Here is a 21917-nt window from a genome sequence, read left to right as displayed (position 1 = left end):
AAACCAGCCAGCCTTCTCCACAAACTCAGGATCAGTCACACCAGACTTAGGGCAAACAGCCTACCTGCACCTCCCACTTCAACCCTTGAACAATTTCTGGAGAACTTAAACCAGAGTGCCATTTAATACTTGACACGCTAGTGCAGTTACAAGAAGGAAAATGCTAAGGTTTTCATTAAAGCTTTAGTGCACAGAAAAGTTTTAGAGCATTGCCCCTACTAGTGTGATTAATTTTATGGAAGTTGGATAACCTTAACAGAGAACTGGACTTCATGGTCAGATATACTTATTTGGGCAGAAGAGATTACTGGTTACATGTCAGCAGACTGGCCAAAGACAATTTCTATACAAATTATAGTATCAAATGTTAAAGTCAATTCTATTAACCAACAGAGTAAAAAGGCAAACTATAAAATAGGAGAAAATACTTGCAATCATATGTCTGATAAGGAGTTAATACACAGAATATTTAAAGAACTACACCTCAATAACAAAAAAACAAATAACCTAATTAAAGATGGGCACGGAACTTGGATATTTTCTAAAAGATGGTATAGAAATGGCCAAAAAGCATAATGAAAAGATGCTTAACATCACTAATCACGAGAGAAATGCAAATCAAAACCATGAGGTATCACCTCACATCCACGAGGATGGCTATTATTAAGACCAAACTAGAAAAGTATCACCAAATATGTGAAGAAATCGGGACCCTTGTGCACCAATGGTTGTAAGGTAAAATGCTGCAGCCTCTATGGAAAACAGTATGGCAGATTCTCAAAAAGTTAAAAGTAGAATTACCATATGATCCAACAATCCCACTTCTAGGTGTATAACCCCGAATACTGAAAGCAAGATCTCCAAGAGATCTTTGCACATCCATGGTCATAGCAGTATTATTCACATTAGCTAAGAGGTGGAAGCGACCTATGTATCCTTCCCCAGATGAAGAGATTATTATAATACTAGTAGCCCATCACACCATATCGCACGCAGTAGGCCACTCGCCACTTCCCCCGGGAGCCAGCGGGAACCGCAGCGCGCCGCCAGGAGCCGTGCAGCTTCCACCCGGAGCTGGGCGGGACCCGCGCTGCTTCTGCAGGAGGCGGGCCCGCTGTCTCCTCTCCGGCCTGCACTCGGCCATGAAAGCTGCGGGCCGGCCCCCCACCCCCCAAAGGCTCTTCGTGGCTGGGGCATTGCTGTGGCAATGAAGCAAGCGTCCTGCCCCGGCCGCTCTGCACCTGCTGCCCAGAGGCCCTCCATCATTGCGGTGACCAAGCAAGCATTCTGCTGGGCTACTCAAGCTGCCCGCTCTTAGCAATCACCCGATTTGGGGGACTCCGGCGAGGCTGAGGGGACTGGGTGCCGCCATCTTTGTGATGGAGTGACAGTTAATTTGCATATTACCCTTTTATTAGATAGGATGGCATATACATACAATGGAACCCTGTCACATGCTATAGTATGGATGGGCCTTGGGGACATTATGCTAAGTGAAATAGCCAGTGTCAAAAACACAAGTATTAGCCCAGCTGGTGTGGCTCAGTGGTTGAGCATCGACCTATGAACCAGGAGGCCATGGTTTGATTCCCCATCAGGGCACATGCCCGGGTAGTGGGCTCGATCCCCAGTGTGGGGCTTGCAGGAGGCAGCTGATCAATGATTCTCTCTCATCATTGATGTTTCTATCTCTTGCTCCCTCTCCATTTCTCTCTGAAACACACACACACACATACACACACACACACACACACACACAAAACACACAAGTATTATATGATTCCACTTATGTAATGTATTTAAAGTAGTCAAGTTTATAGATTCAGAAAATAGAATCATGGTTGCCAGGGGCTGGGGGAAGGGGAGAAGGGAGTTACTGTTTAATGGGTGTAGAGTTTCAGTTTTGCAAGATGAAAACTTTTAGAGATCTGTTGCACAACAATGTAAACATACTTAATGCTACTCAACTGTACACTTCAAAATGGTAAATTTTATGTTGTTTACCACAACGAAAACTTTAAAAGTTTACAAAACAAAACATAGTCCTGGCTAGTCAAAGAAACCACAGTTGATCTGATGACTCCCAAAGGCAGTGCTGGTTGCTCTTCAGCTGATCAATGCAACATGTGAGGTGATGAAAGTATCTTTTACTTTAACCAGGTCTCTATAATTTGACTCAAAAAGCCACAGATCCAACATGTTTTAATAACTCTGAGGTGGTTAGGCACTCTTCCTTCCAAAGCTGAGAGAAAGAAAGGAACAAAACTTAAATTTATCAAGAAAGTATAACTTAAATATTCTCATGAAAAAAAAAGATAAATATATGTGGTGACGGATGTGGGAATCCTTTCACAATGTATAGGTATATCAAATCATGATGTACACTTTAAATACCCTAAAATTTTATGTCAATTGCACCTCAATAAAGCTGAAATTAAAAAAGGAATAATTGACAAAGTTAACTTAAAATTAGATGTTCACTCTGGCTCTGGGGAATGCAGAAACTGGCACATGCCCATATGTTAGTCCTCTTGGTGTGAGCCAGAAAGCAAGAGGCTCCAAATCTGAGCCCCGCTCTGCTGCAGCTCACGGTTGACTTTCACAGCCTTCAATGTCATGAACATGGGAGCCCTCCCTATAGTTTATGCTAAGAAGAATGCTATGAAATGCTTAGTGGATAAATGAAGAAGAGGACACAAGAGAAGTTAATTATACATTTAATAACAATGGGGAAATGTACATGTATTCCTAAGCCTTAAGTAGTAAAATAGATCTAAATCCCATAAAATGGCACTAGGGCTTCATAAATGGTATTCTAAAGCAGTGAGCCTCATTAATTACTCTACTCAAGGCCATGTCCCTGAACTGATTCAGCTCCTACATAAGAGAGAGAATCTAAGTATACTTGATAAGCGTAATGAAGTATATAGTCATTTAGTGGTATGCAACTGAACCTTCAGATCCAAAAAAGGAAAGATGATGACTACAATAAATAAATAAATGTTAAATATAAGTTTATGTAAATTATTTTAATTAAAAATTAAATATAAATAAACATTTAGACAATGAAAACAATGTATTTGGTATTAAGAAGAGAATTTCAGATATTTTAATATGTCACTTCATTGAGCAAACCTGCTTCTGTGTCTGGTACATGCACAACACTGTACCAGCCACTGGGCCAGGCCTGGAAGACAAAGAGAGGTACATAACATAACACGACATGGCTGCCAAAGAAAGAGCTTTATTTTTGGGTCATTTTTAATGGATTCTTTAGAAAAGAACTATCAATAGGTACGAATAAGAATTGAGGCAAGTAGAAAGCAGGAGGGCAGCTAGGACAGACACTATGATAAACAAAGCTGTAGAAGCACACAAATGTGAAGTGTACATGGAAAGTATTAAAGCACTTTGGCAACAGCATAAGGAATAAGAACATAGCAGTCCTTTCCACTCTAGCAATATTTTATTTTAAATTTTGCATGTGGGGCTGGGCCTTTTCCATTGCTGTGCTTTGTATGCTTCTGAAGTATAACCGGTGCTTGAAAAGCTTTGTTGAATGAATGAACAAAAGATGATGTAAGAAAGACAGTTGAGAGACCAGATCATGACTGCCCTTAATATGTAAATATTAAATTTAATATTTCAATTTTACTGTGGAAAAAACATAAAACACATACCATTTACTATCTTAACCATTTTTAAGTGTTCAGTAGTGTTAAGTATATTCTTGTTGTTAACATCTTTGGAACTTTTTCATTTTGCAAAACTAAAACTCTATGCCCACTGAACAATTCAATATTTTATTCTGTGAGCAATAACATGACTCAAAGTTTTTGAGAACGACTCCTGCACTTTGGGAAGTAACTTGTGAGCAATCCTAGGGTGTGTTAGAGAACCAATGGGTCACACCAGGGGAAAACCATTAGTTGTTCGATGAATCTCTACAGTTAAGTGGCCACACTTTCTATTCCTGTTTTGTTAAGGAAAATCCCAATTGCAACATATTTGTCAGAATTGTTGATATATAAACTTATCTGAAAAATATTGATAATGCTTGCTGTTACATTTAATTTAAAAAATTATTCAAAAATAATACCCTAATATCAAGCAGCACAGCAAGCTCAAGATGAGCACATTCTTAGAATATTGTAATCTATTTATCTTACCTAAAAGGTACGTGTTTTTGGTTTTGCTTTGTTTTTAGTAGGTAAGATAGCTCTTGTTCATCATCTTTCTATTAAATGATCCCTTTGCTTTTTTAGAAAGCATAAATGTATCTACCACCCATAAGTTTATTGCACATCACTTAAACAGCTAGCGTACACTAAATTAACCTACTTTAAGTCAATACATCATCATTTATAAAGATTTTAAGAAGCCAGTGAAGAACAGTGTGGTGATTGTGGGGTGGAGGGTGGGGAGGAGGTGGAATGAGGTTTAGGGGGGATACATGTTGATGGGAAAAAAGTCAATGAATAATGTTTAAGGGAATACATTAATGTGAGGATAACCTGATAACAACAAGAGAAATCAATTTCATTATGAGAATTTGGGACAAGACAGAAAACATAGACATAATCTGATGAAAACATTAGACCTGCATTTTCTCCTGAAGGAAATGAAATACTTCAACAAGATTTGGAATTTCCAAATTACTTTCAATTACATTTAATCCCAGTTTCCCAATAAAATAATATAATTTATTTTATTTTTTCATCATGTAAACAGAAGCCAGAACCATATTTTTGCAATAAACTGTTAGATCAAAAGGGCATTTTCCCGAGAGAGAAAGTTAAGGCGCTCAATGCTAAGGACTAAATTATTTCCAGCTGTAAAAGTTGATTTCATTTTTTCTGGGAAAGTGGGTAGAGCCAAATTCAATATCATTTGTATAATATTTCAGAAAAGACATTCAGTGGAAGACTAACCATGCAAATCAGTTAGTGGGCACCGTGTACATAGCCCTGTAGAATAAACCAGAGTCTCACAAAAAATATTTAAGTTTCCACCTAGATATATGTTGGTTAGAGAAATTTACATTTTAAAGCAACCAACATGTAAACAATCATATATACTAATATGCTGAAATAGAAATAATTGCTTTTTTGCTGAGTTCAAATATTTATAGTTTACAGAATTTAAATTATATGTTAAATAATTATAACATGCAAAGAAGGCAGACTTTTATTTTCTACCACCCTCCTGAGAAATTCAGGACATCAGGTTAGTCACACCTGATTCTATTTACATGTGTACTCCATGAGGATGCCTGGCTGATTGTCAGGTTACAGAAAGTAAAACTCCCAAACAATGAAGGAAGACAAGACTCCCCTCAATCTCCGGGGAAAGTGATGGAGACAGTTGGGGTGCATGCTATACTCTGAGCCATGCCTCAGAACATGACTTTCAGTGGTACCACTTAAATATCTTCTACCCTGTCCAGAGGATTTAGTCCAAGAAATCAAGAAAGAAGGCTGAAGAATGAATGGACCTGGCAACTTCTTTTGATGCTATGGTCGGAATGTTTGTGTCCCCTCAAAATTTACATGTTGGAATCTTAACAACTACTGTGATGATCTTAGAAGGTGGGACCTCTGGTAGGTAATTAGGTCACAAGGGTGGAGCCCTCATAATGGGATTAGTGCCTTAACGGAGACCCCACAGAACTCCCTAGCCCCTTCCACCAAGTGAGGATACAAGAAGTCTGCAACCTGGAAGAGGGCCCTCACCAGACATGCTGGCAGACTTTCAACCTCCAGAATTGTGAGGATTAAATTTCTGCTGTTTGTAAGTTATCTGTTCTGCAGTAGTTAGTTACAGCAGCCTGAACAGGCTGACATTTGATAACCTAATAGCTTTAAAAAATAATTAATTTCTTTCCCATTTTGATGGCAAAAGGAACAAAAAAAATGACTTGGAGATGGTAAGAGACACAAGGAGAAGCAGAGATGTTGGTCATAGAGCATAAATAATTAATAGGAGTGGAGATCACATTTACTCCCTACAGACAGGGGGTCTCAAGTGAGCCCTCCTGCCCCAACAATAGAGGAGGGAGAACAGGACAAGAAGCAAGAAGAGAGCAATAGCCTCACCGAAGACAGTCAGGCCATTGGAAAAGGGAGGTGGCTCTGGGTGGTGACTCAAAGTTCTAATGTGGATGACAGATTCAGAGTTCAGGGGGTGAGGTCCCCATAACTGGTACTCAAGCACACCCAAGACACCGTTTACCCTCAGAAAGGATGCAAATACCTGAGTTGTGTCTACGTGGTGACTGGGGAGAAAAGTGTGTATTATAAAATGAGTGTGTTTTATGAATATTTTGTAAGAGTTCAGGGGTGGGGAACCTTTTTTCTGCCAAGGGCCATTTGGATATTTATAACATCATTCTCAGGCCATACAAAATTATCAACTTAAAAATTAGCCTGCTATATTTGGTCAAACATTTAATTAACTCACCCCTAATGCCTTGGCAGGGCCAGACCAAATGATTTTGCAGGCCTAGCTCAACTGGCGTGGCTCAGTGGTTGAGTGTCGACCTATGAACCAGGAGGTCATGGTTCAATTCCCAGTCAGAGCACACAGTAGGGGGCGTGCAGGAGGCAGCCAATCAATGGTTATTTCCCATCATTGATGCTTCTATCTCTCACTCTCCCTTCATCTCTGATATCAATGAAAATATATTTTAAAAAATGATTATATGGCCCCAGGAATGGATGTTCCCCACCCCTGTAATAGTTCTTAAAATTTGCACACACGCGCACACACACACACACACACACCAACTACATACATGTGATCTGTGTAGAACTGAATTAGGCAACCAGTGAGATTTGTTGACCATTAGGTCACTCCAGAAAATGAGGAAGAAAGGACTAACTAAATATGATCTGAGAGTAATTATTTTCTAACTTACTATAATAATGCAACACACACACAGAAACACATATACATTTGATCAAAGGCTAATGGATAGAAATGATAAGCAAATATATACTACTTTGAGCTCAACAAGGAAGAATATGTAAGTCAGACTAACAATATTAGTGGAGAAAATGCACTTGGAGATGGAAGTAATTGGCTTCCAACTTTCTCTTTTATGTGTAATTTTTCTGCGTCAAGATAAAACAAATGCAATATAAATATCTGCCTACAGGTAGAGTGGCCACATAATTTATTACCCAAATCAAGGCACACACCAGAGCAACAGGCATGAACTGGGACAGTCCTAGGCAAACCGTGGGTCTGTCCTGTACGGAGAGGTGTTAAAAAACACAGATCAATGGTTTTCTGCCTGTATAAGAAGTACTATAAGAAGTATACAAATTGAAATGCACAAATTGACAGTTCTTTTTTGAAGTACACAAGAAAGAACTGTCAGTAGGTGGACTCACAATATACACATTTATACATGTAGCATTGATTTCAAATGTCTACAGAGTATTCTACAAAATTCAAGTACATTTCAATATTACAAAATGTGTGGTAGATTTTGATCATTATGTATTTTATCAATCAGTGGCTCCTAAAAAGGCCATCAGCCTCATGTGCCTGGCTGAGAAAACTTTTAACTTTTGTGTGTGTGTGTTTTGTTAATCCTTACCCAAGGATATTTTTCCATTGATTTTTAGAGAGAGGGAAAGAACAGAGAGAAATATCGATGTGAGAGAAACACATTGATTGGTTGCCTCCTGCACGTGCCCTTGACCGGAATAGAAACTGGGTCTCTTTGCTCTGCAGGCCAACACTCTATCCACTGAGCCAAACCAGCTAGGGCAAAACTTTTAACTTTTAAAAGTGTTGTCATTCATTTTTGGGGTCACTATTCTCCAAAGCATTTACCAAACTGTTTAGTGAATGTTGGCTATTGTTTCAACAATAAAAAACACCCAACTAATTGAGCACCTGCTATGTAGTATTAAGCCTAAAGATCTGAAAGTGGTTTCTATGATTGAGCATCTCAGAGCCCAGGTCGGGAGATAGATAACTAAGGAACTACAGCCTCTTGTGTTAAATGTTATAATATCAATACAACTGAGTCTTATGAATGTCTTATCTAAACAGCTAAATCACAACACATCATGGGCAAAGGCCATGCCAAGGTATAAGTAAAGTGTTCTGACATCAGAGATGGCAGAATGATCACCTGGGTAAGGAAAGGCATGAGGGTAAAGAGGAGAACACCAGATGAGGGAGAATAAAAGTACATCATGAAAAGAGATGACAGTGGAATAGCACAAAGAAATGCATGTAGAAATAATATCCTACTTAAACCCAAATGACAAAAAACCATACTTCTCACACAAATACAAAACTGCACTTGGCCAAAAGTTTCTTAACCTCTCAAAGCTGCCAGTTTTCTTATCTATACAACTAGAGGCCTGGTGCACGAATTCGTGCATGGGGGTGGGGGGGGTCCCTCATCCCGGCCTGCACCCTCTCCAATCCAGGACCACTGGCTCCTAACCACTCACCTGCCTGCCTGCCTGATTGCACCTAACCCCTCTGCCTGCCTGCCTGATCACCCTAACCACCTCTGCCTGCCTGCTTGATCACCCCTAACTGCTCTCCCCTGCTGACCTGATCACCCCTAACTGCTCTCCCCTGATGGCCTGATTGCCCCTAACTGCTCTCCCCTGACAGCCTGATCACCCCTAACCACTCTGGCCTGCCTGCCTGATCACCCCTAACCGCCTCTGCTTTGGCCCTGCCACTGTGGCTTTGTCCGGAAGGATGTCTGGAAGACATCCGGTCTATCCAGTCTAATTAGCATATTACCCTTTTATTAGTATAGATGGGAATTCTATTGGAATGTAATCATAAGGAGTCATGGTGAGAATTAAAGGAGAAAATGCTTGTAAAATACTTATATTAGTGTTCTGGCACATAGGAAGTGCTTCATAAGCAATAGTTAAAAATAAATAGGTTGATATGTTAACAGATTACTCTTATTCTCAAACCAAAACAAATATTGACATTAACTGATGTGTCAGTAAGATGTTTTTCAGAGTTTTGAAGTCCAGTCCAGGCCTTCCCAGACTCATGTGAGCACATTGTGTGTGTGTGTGTGTGTGTGTGTGTGTGTTTCTGCTTTAACATTTCATAACTTGTTTTTATCAAATAAAAGTCCCCAAACATGTGAGGGATTAGCTGTAAATGCGAGTTTTTGGATGTGCTAGCTTTGAACTAGTAGAAGGAGGTTTCTTATCTGTCTAAATGGTTTTAATGTTCTTTGATTACATCTAGATGCAAAAAATAATATTTTCCAGTCCAAGACAAGATTTTTTTCTGTCCTTTTCTTTTCAGCTATGACTAATCATATTATATATGTAAAAAGTTTGGAGGTTCAGAGCGTGAGAATGACCATTGAAATTTTAGGTATCCATTTTTCATATATTACTGCTTATATTACATGAAATTGGTTCTTTCGTCTCCATTGCCAGGATTTGGATGTAGACCCAGAGTTCCTTTAAAAATACCAACATTTGGAACTTTTAGTTAGTGCTTATGTAAAGAATTTGCTGCTAGGAAGTGTCAGTAAACGAATCTGCTTTATGGCTATTAAATGGTCAAGATTTGGATTATACATGTTGCTTGAAGGATATAATTTTATTAAAATCAAAAGTGTTGGTTCCAGGAATGCAAGCCATGTTCTGAATCATTAAACTCTACCCAGTTCCCAAAATTGATGCACCAGTGTAGAATGCAACAATTTAAGACAAAATAGGAGAATTCACAGAATCCTAAACAGAAGGTCATACCAGCCCTTTTATTCTCCAATGTGTACAGGTGCATGCCACAGAAGTTTGATAAGCATTGCTAAAATCCATGTTTTGAATTCAACAAATCTTAAACTCAGTAAACACTTACTAGGGTCCTACTCCATTCAAAGCACGATACCTGGATTTTAAACATTTATATAAGTCAGGTCCCTGCTTTCAAGCAATTATGCTGATGTGGTAACCTAAAAGCTGTTGGCCCTTCTTTTTTTTAAATTTATGAAAACATACTTATCCATTATTATAATCACTTTTAGATAAATAATCCCCCCCCTCCCAAAGAGTTCTTCTCTTCCTTAAGTATCAAATTTTTGCAATATATTTCAAACTGAAATAACTTATAAAAATGTAAAGGGGCAGTGCCCTCGGCGGTCCTGGATCTGTCTGTTGCTTCAACAGTGGACGGAACAGACCCAGGGACGCCCCTTCTCCCAGCCTCCGGCCACTCTCCTGCATCTTATCCAGTCACCACCTTCAGGAGCACCTCCAGGACCAGCCAACACACCGTTTTTTTGCTGTGTTTTTTTTTTTTTTCCTACCTTAACTCCTTATTGCTGAACAACCATGAGCTCCCAAATTCCTCAGAATTATTCCACCGAGGTGGAGGCTGCGGTCAACCGCCTGGCCAGCCTGCATTGCGGGCCTCCCACACCCACCTCTCTCGGGGCTTCTATTTCGACCAGGACGATGTGGCTCTGGAGGGTGTGAGCCACTTCTTCCCCGAGTTGGGAGAGAAGCCCGAGGGCTCCGAGCGTCTCTTCAAGTTGCACAACAAGCGCGGTGGCCGCATTCTCTTCCGGGACGTGCTGAAGCCCCAAGACGAGTGGGCAAATCTCAGGACCCCATGGAAGCCGCCCTGGCCTTGGAGAGGAACCTGAACCAGGCCCTTTTGGAGCTGCAGGCCCTGGGTTCTACCCGTGCAGACCCTCATCTCTGTGACCTCCTGGAGAACCACTTCCGGGGTGAGGAGGTGAAACTCGTCAAGAAGATGGGCCACACCTGACTGACATTCACAGGCTGGCTGGCCCCCCGCGAGGCTGGGCGAGTATCTCTTTGAAAGGCTCAGCCTCAAGCAGGACTAGGAGCTTTGGAGCCCAGCGGCCTTTGAGGGGCCCCTCTGCATTCCCCTGGTGTCTGGCTTTTACCTGAGCCTCTTCCCGAAACTACTAGCCATTCTTTTAAACACCCTGAAGCCCTCTCCCGTGCATTGGACCAAATGAAACAATAAAGCTTTTGGCAGCAAAAAAAAAAAAAAAAAAAAAAGTAAAGGAAAAAAGACAACAGGAAGGCCAAAGAGAAGGATTGAATTATGTAGGGGGACTATCAGGAGATGCATAGAAATGGGAAATGTTTAGAGTAATGAAAATAATGGAATTAATTATGATCCTAAGATGGGCTTTAGTGCAGCAGGTAAAACGCTGTCAAATATCATTTGAGTGATTGCTGATAAGGTTTTGTCTCTCCTTCTTATAACCTTGGGTAGGGGCTGGAGGAACTATATTTCTATAAAGCTTTCAAATTTTGTCTCCTACTGAAATAGACACCAACACTCCTCTTTAAGTAGAACGCATTCTTTTCTGTTACATTCATGACCGGACTAGACTGCACTCTTCGGTTGCCAAAGCCTGGGACATATATAAACTTGTTATTGGAGCATTCTAGGAAATGCACAACCACAAGTCTGGGAGGAAGTTGCAGAGTAGACGCTGCTTTCATACAACTGTTATTTACTGACACCCACCAGGGCCAAAATTGAAGTTTACACTTCAGTGAGTCATTGGTTCCATATCTTTGGAAGCATGGTGCATGAAGAATTCTTTGCAAACTGCTGATTGCTTCCTTAGCTTCTGAACATCTGTGTTGCTCTGTTCCCATGACCGTTTTCATTACTTTTTTGGCCAGCTGGAGAGGAATTCAAACCAAAAGGCAATTCATCGTGCTCAGTTTTCTCCACATTCATTCCGCTGGTGAGGGAATGACTGCCAGATAGCAGGTCACGTGGCCTCACAATTACTGGGCCTCGATAAGTGGGGATATATTTGTCATTCCGTAGACACACGTGAGGCTAAAAGGAGAGATCTTGCTTATTTCACCTTGTCTGCAATACATTTTTGGAACATTTTCTTTGCCTTTCAAATCTTAATATTTGCCCAAGACAACAATAAAACAACATAAGCCCTCTCCCCCCAAAAATGCGCAAACTCAGTTTTGAAGCCCAGTCCAGATCTTACCAGGCTCATGGGAGCAGTGTGTGGAGTGTGTGTGTGTGTGTGTGTGTGTGTGTGTTTCCCTGCTTTAATATTTCACAGCTTGTCTACATCTCAAAAAGTTCAAAAAAACATGTGCGAGGGATTGGCTTTTAAAAGCTGCTTGTTTTTACATATGTTACATTGCTGTGACAGTACTCTGAACATATCAAATGCCTTTCATCTTTCCTACTGAAGGAATTTTGACCCCTTCCTGCATGCCCGCAGCTCTCCGCTGTCAACGGGATTTCCATCTGTAGCAGCAAAAGGCAGAGGCTGGACCCGGTCAAGGATCTTGGCTTGTGTGACTAAGCACATTCCCAGAACTGATCAAAGATAGATGCACACATAAATGATGACTCACAGGATAAACTTTCCATAAAAAATAAATACTTTCAAGTAGTATATCAATGGGTATTGTTAGAAGTCATTTAACCTTGAAAAACAGAACATGGGGCCAAATAAAGATTTTTTAAAATGCCCAAATGCAACCCCAAAACACAAGACATTCTATCAAATTAATTTAAAATGGACACCAGAGTGGTGAGTTTCTATAGGGTCTTTAGAGACCAAGATCTACTCTGCACCCTGTCTTCACTTTCATGGGCACTTTTCACCCATGTCGCATAAAGCCACAGTTTAGATTCCACAAAAAACAGTGTTGAATGGAACCAGTGAACTACTACTTGCTGAAACAGTATCAGGTGGCTGAGAATGTGTGGGGAAGAGGAGGCATGGTGATTCACAGCAACTGTTGCACAGTAAGCTAAAGGAAGCTAAAAGAAGCTAAAAAAAAAAAAAAAGCTGCTGTAAGTACAATGAAGCACAAGGTCTCAAAGCTGCTGTAAGTACAATGAAGCTATGTTCTAAAGGAATGCTACAAATAGAACATTACCCAACAATGGACTGCTGGGCAACAAAGCCCACAAGATGACCACCTTGGCATGCAGCCATCAGGATGGGTCAGAACTACATGTAGGTGAGAAACAATTGGACATGGCAATTATATGATGAAGAAGGGGTGCCGGAAGCCAGTTCCAGCATGTCATAATTGCAAGAGTTTCATCAAAAGGTTGATGGAACTTGGGGACTCCACAAGGGCTGAGTCACATACGTTATGGCCTGTTGGAAATGGCTAAAGGCATTTCCCCAAACCTGAAAAGGATGCATTCAATTGATTGTTTGCTGCCAGACAGCTCAGGGCATCTTAATCTACATGTTATTGCTTCCTGTTGGCCAAACACCTGAACAGCCGAAGGCAATTCCCCAATCTGACAATGCTTCTGGAGGAAACCCTACCCTTTGAAGTGTATATCTCCACCTTGCCATAGGACAATTTGTGTTAATAAAAAGCAAGGGGTCCTAAGACAAGGAGAACTTAGTTTCTTTAGCTAGGCTCCTCTGACCCCCAATGCCTTTCAAAATTATCTTTCGTCTTTGGACTCTTACTGAAGTTACACACAGCCTTTCTCCAGATTGCTGAACCCTTCTTAATGCCGGAACAAGAACCCAGGCAAAGGGGGTTTCCCCACCCAGCTGGTGTGGCTCATAGTTGAGCATCAACCTATAAACCAGAAGATCATGGTTCGAATCCAGGTCAGGGCATATGCCCCAATTTCGGGCTTGATCCCCAGTGTGGGGTGTGCAGGAAGCAGCTGATCAATGATTCTCTCTCATCATTGATGTTCCTATTTCTCTCTCTCTCCCCCTTCCTCTCTGAAATCAATAATTATATTTTTAATTTTTTTAAAAAAGAACAGGGTATCTTTCCTAGTTGCTTCTTTGCTACATATAGTTTTGTAGAAGCTACCTCAATACACCAAGCTGGCCGAAAATCAACATAATTCTTCTCTCACTTTTCACACTCCCTTTTGATAAACTCTAAGAAGGGTAGCAGTAGCAGACTTTCCAAACAAGAGCAGCAGTCAGGCCAGATACCCAGCCCTGGCAGGGCCAGCCAGCTGTTCAAGGTCAGCACCTATTCTGAGTGACAGGTATTATGAAATGTTGTTAATTAGTTGTGCCTCAACTAAGGGATGAAAAGTATCTTAAAAAATGAAGCAAAGGGGAGAATAAGGAGGATCTAGGTATTTCAAGGGTTTGTATTTTGCTAATAGTGAAAAAGAAATTACAATCTATCAATAGGTACTAGAGTTAACAAATGAAAAGTGTAGCCAACATAATTAAGGATATGAACATAAGCCTAAAGAAATCTTCACATATGGGGTCTAGAGAGAAAAAAAAAAAGTGGCATACCAGAGAGGAACATGGTAAAAATAAGAGCTAAGAGGACAACAAAATCAAGATAAAAAAGCTTAAAGAAAGAGAAAAAATTTTTACAGCAGTTATAATTAGTAAAGGGTTAATTTCTAGTAAAATAAACCACATTTTAAAAATAAACAAAATCATCATCAAAATCCCAGTGGATAAAAGTGGGTGAGAGATTCAGAAATTTAACTTAAGAGGATATACACTGTTGATAATTATAGAAATACAAATGAAGAGAATTACACCAGCAAATATTTCAGAAAAACTTTTTTTTTTTAAATCATAAAGGTCTTTAGTATTGGACTAGAGTAAAAAAGTTAAATTCACCAATTGCTGATGACATATCTGGGGAGATATTTGCCAATGAGAAAACAATAAATATGTTCAGTGACTCCACTGTTGTTTTAAATGTATAAATATTGAATATCATGCTGCAATTAAAAGGATAAGCATAATTAATAAACGTGAAGAAACATTTATAAAATATTAAGGAAAAAGTAGAAAAAACATACACATATGCACACATATATTATAATTATAAAAAATTACTTATTATATATTTGAAACAAATATCAGACAAAGAAATGAAACTGGTTGTGGAATTTGGGATTTTTATTATGGGTAAATATTTTTCTAATTACAATTTAATGTTTCTTCTTTTTTAATATATATATATTTATATATATATATTTATATATATTTATATTATATATATATATATTTAAGAGAAAGAACTCAAATCTGGAGAAAAGTATTTTCCAGCCAATGTATTCTAGATAATAACCTTCCCATCCCCTAAAAAAATAATACCTACAACACCTGCCCAGGCCCTTGAAATAGAAGAGTGTGGGCTGGTGAGAGGATGTGGCTGACTAGTCAGCACTGACAGTCTTTGCTAGATCTTCTTATAAAGAGTCTTGGGTTGCTCCTCCCGCCCTCTCTCCTCTGCCTGAGGCCTTTGTGGCATATTTTAAAAACATGCAACAGAACCTTTCAGAGAGAGTTTATAACTTTATTCATATTGCCTTGCATTACTTTGACTATCACAGTACATAGGGCCCAGGGTTTAAAGAAAGAAGAAAATCTACCTATATAAAATGCACAACAAAAAATATTTTGTTTGCCAACATGAAAATCTGTGGTTAAATTCTGTACATGAAATAAACCAACATATCACAACCACTGAGGTAGTTGTCAAGATTAAGCAAGGGTGAAGGGAGTACATTGTCCAATTGGAGGCTCTGAAAGCCAAACTGAGTTATTTAATTTGAAATTAATATGGGATTAGGTATCTCAACCATTCAGATTCCCCAGTTGGGTGTTTTGAGCTACTGATGTGACAATGGTGGCAGAAGCAACTAATTACAGTTGCCAATCAAGAATAACAAGAGGACGGATGATTGAAAACAGGTCACTGCAAAATCATCTGTTTGGTTTTAGAATAAAGTTGTGATCCATTTGGCAAATTCATTGTCATAATTCTGGGAGTCAGATGTTCAGTAAGATGCGGAGAAAGCAAAAGAAGTTGGTCAATAGTTCTCTTTTTAAATCCACAAAGCGAATAATTCACATTAAGGTAATTAAGAGCACGGTGCTTTATTTCTATGAATGAGCTTTAACTTTAAAAAACGAACCTGGAGAAACAGTCTGCTTGATGAGTATGTCTCTGGGCCTTTAAACCACAGTAGGTGTTCATAAAGGCCCTGCAGGAGAGTGACTGAGGCTGTCTCTGCCAGCCCTCCACCTCCACTCTTTTCTGCCGCCCCACCCCACTGGCCTCCTCTGGACTCCCGTGTCCTGATAACCTCTCACCTCTACTCCAGGAATCAACAGTCACTTGGACAGAGCCTCTGTATTCTAGTATCTGCCTTCTCAGCAACACACACAGCAAACCTGGGCAAGGCCCCACGCCCCGACATCCTGCCCCACCAACAGGACCAAACCCTCTGCTCTGAAAGTGGTGGCATGCAGACTAAACTTCACTATATTGGGCATAACTCCATGAGATCTTCTTCTGATTAAACACAGCATCACCTACCCTTCAATAAAACTGAAATGATTATGCAATAATCGGAAGCCACTAGGGCTGTGATCCAAGAGTTACAGGATGAAACAAATCTGTGCACAAAGTAAAAAGTACGTATTATCAATTAAATGTGTACATCCGATTTATATTCAGATCTTGATATGCTGAACAGATGCCTTGTTATTAAGATGAGCGAACATCTATTTTATTTTTTTTTTAACATAGAGGGGATATATTCTTACTGGAAACCTTTGATAACAGGTTTCTTGTAAAATTACTACATTTGTTGTAAATGTTTGGAAAACACAAAAAGGAAGAAGAAAGGGAGAAAAGAGAGACGTAGAGGGAGGAGAAGGTGGAGGCGGGAGAGGAGGAGGAGGAGAAAGGGAAAAACCTTTATCCTTAATCCCACCTTCTAGGGACAATACTGTGAATATTTTGGTGGCTTTTAAAAATTGAGTGTATGATATACCCTCTGATTCTTTAGTCTGCTTTTCCCCACAAAATCTAATGCAAACATATTGTGGTCAATACATAATCATTAGCATGATGTTTAATAGCTACATAGAATTCCATCCTGCTCACTCCATGTAGTAGTAGGAAGAGCATGGGTCCTGGAGCCAGACTTCTGCGTGTCACAATCCAGCCTCCGCTGGTTACTGGCAATGTCAGTGAACTGCCCTATTCCTCAACTTCCTCATCTTTAAAGTGGGGGAAAAACCAGCAGCTAACTCAAAGGACTGTTGTGAAGATGAAATAAAATATAGTAGGCAACGTATGTAGCACAGCGGCTGGTGTTCAGTAACATACTTAATACATGTTAACCATTGGGTTCTTCCTGTGCCTTAGTCACCTTCACTGATGGCCTGTGTGAGCTTCTTAAAGGCACCAACTGTGTCCTTATGGGCTTTGAGGTCACAGAGTTGACCGATGATGAAAGTATGTTGGATGACTGAATGCATGGCTGCTGGCTGGATGACTGTGTTAATGGCAGGAGCCCAGGTAGGTTTAGACAACAGGAAAGTGTCATTAAACATTTGGAGAGGACTGTAATCGCATCCCCTTCAGAACTCGGTGAGTACGCTGGCATTCGATTTCTTTGAAGAGCTTGGAGAGCAAGAGGGGGCAACATTTGGCTCCTACCTTGGATCCTGTGTTCTGTTCTTTTACTTTAAACCCATGACCTTCCTTTGGCTCCAAAGTCTGTCTTGCCTTGCAGTCCCCATTCCTTCTTAGCAGTCCCCTGCCTCACTGGGATTTTCTTGGCCACCAACAATACAGCCAGGGGTTCATACATTTAGCCAAATAACTTATTCCTTAGCCTCCTCACCTTTATTCTATAATCCTGTGATTGCTTCCAGATACAAATTTCAATTATTTGGGTTTTGCATCATTTTCACCAAGTCTAAATGTACTAAGTTTAAAAATATATATTGTTGACTGACCAATCAATCATCAGATGGAAAGTTAAAGTTCTCTGCTGATTTGTTTTCAACCTCAGAGACATATATATTTTTTTAACCTAACAAATGTGTGCTTTCATCAGAAGCTTAACTGTGTTACTCCAGGGCCCAGTTTTCTGCATTTCTCTTTAGAATTCATCCCGGTTGCAGTTCCACATTTTTTCCAGTAACCTTTCCCCACCATTGTAAACATTTCTGTTGAATACCATCAATTATTCAGTAAGTATTCTGGTTGCAATTTGAGCTTTAGCTATGTAGGCAAAGTAAGATGGAAAGCTGAGGTAATTCACCTGAAAACCTAACATTTAAAAGAATCTGGCTATTTTGGAGAAGTTCACAAGATAATAAAAAAAACATCCTTTTTATATGTACTCACACTTTAGAATAAAAGAGACAACTTTGGCCTGGCTGGCCTGGCATGGGGGCAGGCTAGAAGGGGTCAATGGGGGAGAAAGAGGGACATATGTAATACTTTAAACAATAAAGGTTTTTTTTAAAGGGACAACTTTAACACTCCTTAGTGTTCATATTTCTGGCTTCTTGGACAATTCTTTTAGTTTTTAGAGTAGAAAAGTATTTGGTTAAATTTCATAACAACACATAATTTTTATTCAATATTATAAAACTCTGGATATATATTTTGCCTTGTGAAGAGGTAGCTTTATCTCCAAATGAGTTATTTGATCATAATATGAAGAAGGAAATCATGTGTATTTACAAAAAAATTTTATTGAAGGTTCCACAGCCATCCTACATTATTTCTAAATAGCTTAGATTTCAATTCAAATAATTCTATGCTTTATTGCAAACACATTCACCCTCATGACTGAGAAAGCTGGCATAAAACACTATGAAATTAAATCTATTTTAGTTTAGGATATTCTGTGTAATTAGGGTTACTTAATTGTCAAATATGTGATAAATAGCAACCAAATCTAAAATTAAACATAGGTATCGAGAATAAGCTATAACTAGGAAGGATGCATTTGTTTTTGGCCTTACATTTGTAAACATAAATTATGTCAAAATATGAGAATTATCAAGGGAAAAAAATGATGTTTCACACCTCCCCTCATGTGTTGCTATAGTCGGGATGTACATTCATGTAAGATCCCATGGATATTGGACTAAAATTCCATCTTTTTATGACTGCATGGAGGTTTAATTATTCTTTCCCTACCATTTCAGAAAATTAAATTGGAGCTATTGAGCTATTTGCTTATATCCTGGGGATAAATAAAATATACTCAAAGAAAAGGATGCTAACAGTAAATGTTACCTAATACTTACATGGCAGCAACAGAAATGATTATTGAAAATAATCAGACTAGCCCTGACCAGTGTTTCTCAGTGGTTAGTGTGACGGCTCCTGCACAGAAGGGTAGTGGGTTTGAATCCCAATAAAGGGCATGTACCTGGGAAGTTTATCTGGCAAGTGTTAGCACTGAGATTGAGCCAACAAAAAAGTTCCCCAAGCTATTACTGGTGAATGCTGTCTTAAAAAAAAAAAAAAAATAGAATAAGAAGTTGGGTAGCAGTCCCAGTTTAATTCTTAAGAGAGACTTTTGCATATTGACAACAAAAGGGAGAAATAAATAAAGAAGGAGAAATAAAAAGGAAAAAAGAAAGAAGATAAAGGGAGGCAATAAGAGGAAGAAGGGAGGAGGGAGGAAGAAAATTTATTGATAGAAAAAGCATGAAACATTTTGGCCTAGAGTTTAATTAATGTAAAATATGGCACAAATCTAAATATGGGGTTTCTGAGTGTGATAACCTTTCATTCTCCAATGAAAACACAACATCCTATGGCTCTTGAAAGCTCATGTGCTAAGAGGGAGGTGTTTATGGGTAGCAGAGCCACCTACTCATTTCTAGGAAGTGCAGACATTGCAATTGAAAGAGAGCATGATGGGAGCTTTTGTTCTTTCAGGATAAAGGCCATCCACCATTTCTGACGTCTGGACAACACTGCATTTGTGCAGACCCAAAGAGCGAAAGCCAGAATATCAGGGCTGGCTCTTGGTAGCTCTTATTTTGTTTCTTTGTGAGAGAAAAAAAGTTTAAAAAAAGAGAGAGATTCTGCCATAATTCAAGCAACTTCTAGGGCAGTGGTATCCAAACCAACGTGCATATGAACCACCCAGGGATCTTGTTAGAATGCAGATTCTGATCCAGTAGGTCTGGGACCTGGAATTCTGTATGACATGCAGCTTCTACTAAGATTCCAGGGCATTCGCACTGAGCACCTGTCCACCCACAGCCATGCAGCAGTGTCACAGGAACTGTTGCAACAGGTATAGCGCATTAAATTTTGAAACACAATCTCCTAGGAGTTTTGTTAGTGCAATTCAATCTCTCTGAATGAAAATCAAGATCTTGGACGGAAATGGTGAAGGGATTAAGAAGTACAAATTGGTAGCTACAAAACAGTTCCAGGGATGTACAGTGCAGCATAGAAAATGTAGTCAATAATATTGTAATGACTCTGTATGGTGCCACACGGGTATGGAAATATCAGGGGAACACTTTTGATTGTTTAACCACTATGCTGTACACTTGAAACTAATGTAAAATAATATTACATGTAAACTGTAATTGAAAAAAAATTTAAATTATAAAATAAAAAAATACATACAAACTAAAAGTTACCAAACTTAATTAAAAAAAAAAATCTTGGTCCCAGGTACTGAATCTAGACCAAAGTCACCCAAATAAGGGAAGCCCTAGTTAGAGGAAGGGTGGGCAGACTTTTTCTGGAGAGTGAGAAGGTAAATATTTTAGGCGTTGTGGGCCATATAATCTGTCATAACTACTCAATTTTGCACTACATGAGGTAAATGGGTGTGGCTGTGTTCCAATAAAACTTTATTCACAAAAATGGGCGGTGGGCTGTATTTGGCCTCAGAAAGGGCCATGGTCCACCAACCCAGATCTAAACCAATGTCAGCCAAGTAAAGGAAGCCCGTCTTAAAGTAACCCACCAAATAAAACATTAAATAATAGTTAAAAATTTGAGGTCAGAACTAAAGTCTATTGTTGTTTACTAACTATAATTATCCCCTTTAATCTCAGTCTAATAATCAAAGGTTCAAAATGTTGTTATATTTTCCCCAAACTTCGCCTTTATATTAATAAATCACTTAAAAAATCTCTAGTTTTATTTGTCTCTAATGTAGTTTTTATGTTTTAATTTTTATTTTTTGTTAATCCTTGCCAGAGGATATTTTCCCCATTGATTTTTAGGGAGAGTGGAAGAGAGAGGGAAACATAGATGTGAGAGAAACACATCAATTGGTTGCCTCCTGCATGCGCTCCGACCAGGGCCCGCACTGGGGAAGAGCCTGCAACCGAGATACATGCCCTTGACACCAGAATCGAACCTGGGACCCTTTGGTCCACAGGCTGACACTCTAGCCACTGAACCAAACCGGCTAGGGCTCTAATGTAGTTTTTAATTCATGACTTTTGACTTAGAGCTTTTCTATATAACTTGAGTTGCATCTAATCCAAATAGACTTTAAAGAATTTTCCATTGGGCTTTCCAAAATAGTTTCATTCCTAGCACTTAAAACAATCTTTTGTCACTTCTTCTTACTTTTTCTTATGTGAGGTGTGGTGGGAAAATCTCTAGCATAAGAACATTTCCTTTAAAAAATATTTTTCAAGATCTAATCGAAAAATGATGACACTATCTAGTCAGTTGTTTTCATAAAAATGTACGAGGACACTACCCATTTAAAGATTACATATCTTTTATAAAATTACAAATAGGAACTATTCTTTTAAGATTTCTTTGAAGTTTTCTAAAATTGCACAAAATAAGCTGACAGGCATAGGTCAAATAATTTCCAGTGCTTCCCAGGCCTTGCAAGCTTTGCTCTTTGCTCCAAATTCATTTCTCCTCTCCACCAGCCTTTAGTTAGACCTACTTCCCATTTCTACACTAAAGCTGCTTTTTTAAAAATAGCACACAATTGTATCATTCGTATTCAATTTTTCTTTCCTCTTAAGACAGATGCTTATTATTTCTTCCTTGACCTAGAGCATAAGATCAGACCATGGATTCTAAAACACAAGCAAATCTGATTGGATTTAACCAGTCACTTGGGGTTGGGTTCCCCACCTTGACAGTATA

At 39.2% G+C, this 21917-nt stretch overlaps 1 protein-coding gene and 1 pseudogene across 1 annotated transcript in view; one reads left to right on the top strand and one right to left on the bottom strand.

Annotated features, from left to right (window-relative positions):
- The window catches only part of RNF150 (ring finger protein 150), a 169479-nt gene that overhangs the window by 113383 nt on the left and 34179 nt on the right, over positions 1-21917 (bottom strand). The window lies entirely within an intron of this gene.
- LOC129149466 (ferritin light chain-like) lies at positions 10344-10861 on the top strand (annotated as a pseudogene).

This window comes from Eptesicus fuscus, chromosome 6, assembly GCF_027574615.1.
Source record: "Eptesicus fuscus isolate TK198812 chromosome 6, DD_ASM_mEF_20220401, whole genome shotgun sequence".
In the NCBI taxonomy this organism is placed as follows: Eukaryota; Metazoa; Chordata; class Mammalia; order Chiroptera; family Vespertilionidae; genus Eptesicus; species Eptesicus fuscus.
The sequence above is the reverse complement of the archived record's forward strand: the minus strand, read 5'-3'. Positions and strand labels throughout refer to the sequence as shown.